The sequence below is a fragment of the Talpa occidentalis genome, unplaced genomic scaffold (assembly GCF_014898055.3).
Source record: "Talpa occidentalis isolate TD23 unplaced genomic scaffold, MPIMG_talOcc4v2.1 talOcc4.2, whole genome shotgun sequence".
NCBI classification, from domain to species: domain Eukaryota; kingdom Metazoa; phylum Chordata; class Mammalia; order Eulipotyphla; family Talpidae; genus Talpa; species Talpa occidentalis.
In genome coordinates this window covers 137,057,963-137,061,608 of record NW_023602073.1, presented here as the reverse complement: position 1 = coordinate 137,061,608, position 3,646 = coordinate 137,057,963, and the positions used below count along the sequence as shown (strand labels likewise).

Genomic DNA, 3,646 nt, shown 5'->3' with positions numbered 1-3,646 from the left:
TACTATGCTCCAGGTGTCCACAGTCAGGCATTCATGCCCTGCACCCACGCTCCCAAGCGCTATCTGCGTTCAAGGCCACAGGTGATAGCCACAGAGGCCAGCGGCATAAAACCTGACCAGCTTCACTGACCCTACAGTGAGCATGGAATATTTTGAACTAGGAAGTAAGGAAGTGCCAAAGAACGACAGTCACTTGTCAAAAGTGACCTTGATTGAACTCCCATTGGCCATGTGTGGGACACTTTGAACATCAAAACAAATAATTGCAGAATGGAGTGTAACCATTAACTAAGATAAAAAAAAAAAACGTAAGTACATACTTATAAAACTATGATTCCATAAATAACTGAATACAATGGAAAGTTGGACGAGTAATGTGATGCTTATATAGCTTCAGTACACTTCCCTCAAACTATGCATTCACTGCAAAGGGAAAAAGTAACTGTGGAAGTCTGGCAGAGAAGCTTAATCAAGTGAATTAAGTAATTATCAGTAGCAGGATGCCTTCAAATCATGCCACCTGAGAGGATGCGTTTGGAACACCGCATTACTTCTGCCATAACCCTGCCAATGTGCGCCTAACCCGAATCCAATCACAAGGAGACACACAAACGCAGAATGACAAAGGGATGTTCAACAGAATGATTGGCCTGTCACCTCCAGACATGTCAAGATCATGAAAGTAAGGGGCCATTGGCCTGGCTGAAGAAGCCTAAGGAGATGTGACAAGTAAACAAAACACATGACTCTTTATTACAAAAGACAGCTGGTGGCTAAATGAGGCCCAGGGACTAGGTGGTAGTAATTATCAACGTTAATTTATGACTTAAATGGTTGCATTTATTGGAACATCTAGTCCGTATCTTACCCCTAAACGATTTTTTTAAGTTCTTTGCAATGTGCTGTCTTTGCAACTATCTTTCCTCTTGGTTTTAAAACTTTCATTTTTCTCCTTTTCTTCTACTTGAACATGTTTTATTGTGAGCTATGTATTTTCTATACATAGAAAAGTGCATACAACTCAGATACTGACAAATAATTTCTTTTATATATATTATTTTTTTCATCATTGTTCATTTTTAAACAATATTTGCTTCCCCCCACCCCCTCAGGTGTAGTCCCCATAGAATTTCCTTCACCAATGCACCTGTGCACCATCACCTCAGTCCCCTGTGCTCCTCCCTCTTCCCTCTGATCCCTCTCCTGCCTCCTCCCCTGCAGGATGTCTCTGATTTATAATTGTCCAGTTTTGCTTTGTTGTGTTTTGAACTGTATTATTCTTTTACACTGATCTGACAAATAATTTATAAAGCAAATACCCTGGCAACAACCATCCAGGTCAGGAAACAGAGCATGACCAGGATCCCTTTCTCTTATCTCAAACCCCTTCCTCCCAGAGGAGGAATTTATAAAATATTAAAAATAAACAAAAAACTAGACCATGCCATTAGCATTTTAAAATCCTACACCGACTGCCAGTAAGGATCCATTTTAGAACAGAGCAACAAAGTGCCTCCCCCCTCACGAAGTCAATGGAAGAACTGTGCACGCGGTTCCCTTGAGCCTCAGAAGGGGGTCCAGGTAGGAGGACTTCCCTGCAGAGGCAATTTTCTGACCAGGCTCACCCCTCCCCGGGGCTCCCCCCGCGGGCTTCTCCGCCCCGCAGGAGACAGAGCCGGGGGTGCGACCCGCGGGCGGCGCCGCCTGGCCCAGCGCCCGGCCCGGCCCGGCCCGGCCCGGCCCAGCCCCGCGCGCCGTGGGATAGCGCCTGTCCCCGCCCGAAGAGGGAATTCTCGGAGGCTGAGGCGTGGCGTAGTCGATGAAATGTGTATTTAAAACGCAAACAAGGAAGGGGAGAAAATAAAACGCTTCTACCAGGAGTGGGGTTCGAACCCACGCGGACATATGTCCATTGGATCTTAAGTCCAACGCCTTAACCACTCGGCCATCCTGGTACAGGCGCACGGTGTCTCCTCCGCTCTTCCTACAAACGCAGCCGTCCCCCGCCGGCGCCCCGCACCCTCCCCGGGGCCGCGGGGGCGCCTCCGCCGCGGCTCTTTGGCCTCTCCCCGCCCGAGCGGGGCCCCCTCCCCGCGGGAGCCCCGCTTTTCCCGCCGCCGCAGCTCGCGGTTGCCCCCCGCCCGCCGCGGCAGCGCCGGCAACTGCAGAGGAGCTCGGCGCGCCCGCTGCGCCCGGCCCCGCCGCTTCTGCTTTCGGTTTGGAGGTGCGCGGGCGCGCAGACCCCGGGCCGCCAACTTCTGCACCCCCGGGGGACGCGCTGCACGGGCCGGCGCCCGCCGCGTGCAGCCCGAGGCGGGGGAGGCGTTGCTCGGTTTATTCCAAACAGGAGCCTTGTCGAGGGTGGAGTTGCACGGGCACAACCAGAGTTGGGGGGACCCTGTCCCCCCCTTCCCCCCCCCACACACACACGGGCGGCCTTTCAGCTGACCCTGTGTCTCGGGTCACACGAGGAGGAGGCGCTGTGGAAATGGGGGGTCTGCCCGGGACCCCCTCTGCACACGCAGGCCCTGCCCCCGCTGCGCGCGCTCCGAGCTGCGGCGTCCTGGGGCACCAGGGCGCAGCCGAGCACCTGGGTGTCGCTGTGCTGCCCCCGGGACCTCGCGGCCTTGCGCCCCCTCCTGTCTGTGCGCGGGGTTCGGTCTCCAGGATGGTCTTTGCCGGCCAGGTCGCCCGGCCATGGCCCTGGCATCGGCCACAGGGCCAGGCGTGGGGTGCCAGCGCCGCAGGTGGCCGGGGGGCCTCTGGCAGCCAAGCCCTCGTCACTCCAGGCCGTGCTTCTCTGACTGAGAACTTCCAGTACGTGTAGACGGCCCGAGGGCTGCTCACTCCCCAGGTCCTGCGGGAAGACAGCCGCAGCACCACCACCTCCTGCAACTCCTGTGACCCCTGGACATGGTCCTGACCTGGGGAGCCTGGCGCTCAAGCTGCTGCCCTGGTCTGCAGGATCCATTCGAGAACATACAATAGACGCCCCCTGGAGCCCCCCCAAGATAATGACTGGGCTTTGGATCACGAGGAACCAGAGGCCAGCACCTGTGTCCCTGCCCCACAGTGTGCCTCCTACTGAGCATGAGGCCTGCACACGACCAGACAGAGCAGCTTCCTCAGGCTCTGCCTTGACCTGCTGAGAGGAAGAGGAGCTTGGACTCTGCTGGGCCTGGAGGCAGCCTTGTAGTCACCATCCAGGATCCCCACCCACCATCTCCATCTTGTTGCACCACTTGTCAGAGGCCCCAGTTTCATAAAATTCCGTGTTGACAGCACTTAGCATGGTAATAGTAATACAAAGGTGTATCAAGTACCCACCAGGTGCACTCTACATCCATTACCTAATTTCATGTTCTTAACAATCCCACAAGTATTCATAACTCCATTTTTAAAATTAAGGCAACAGAAGGCCATACCTCAGGGGCTTTGCAGAACTTTTCTACCAGTCCCACAGCCCCAACCAACAGCCAATATTAACTGCTACAAATGTGCGTTAATGTGCCTTCCATTGACTCCTACCTATCAAGAGGTCCCAGTTATTGAATCCTTGCAGCTAAGTGCCCAGGTAGCATGGACTCCGACAAGCTGTCCCTAATGTATCCTTTTCCAATTCCTGATTTGCAGAATCTGTGGGCAG

At 54.2% G+C, this 3,646-nt stretch overlaps 1 non-coding gene across 1 annotated transcript; it reads right to left on the bottom strand.

Moving 5' to 3' along the window:
- Positions 1-1,872: 1,872 nt before the first annotated feature.
- On the bottom strand, positions 1,873-1,955 carry TRNAL-UAA (transfer RNA leucine (anticodon UAA)). The gene has a single exon. It is a non-coding gene; the product is annotated as a tRNA-Leu (tRNA).
- Positions 1,956-3,646: the final 1,691 nt, after the last annotated feature.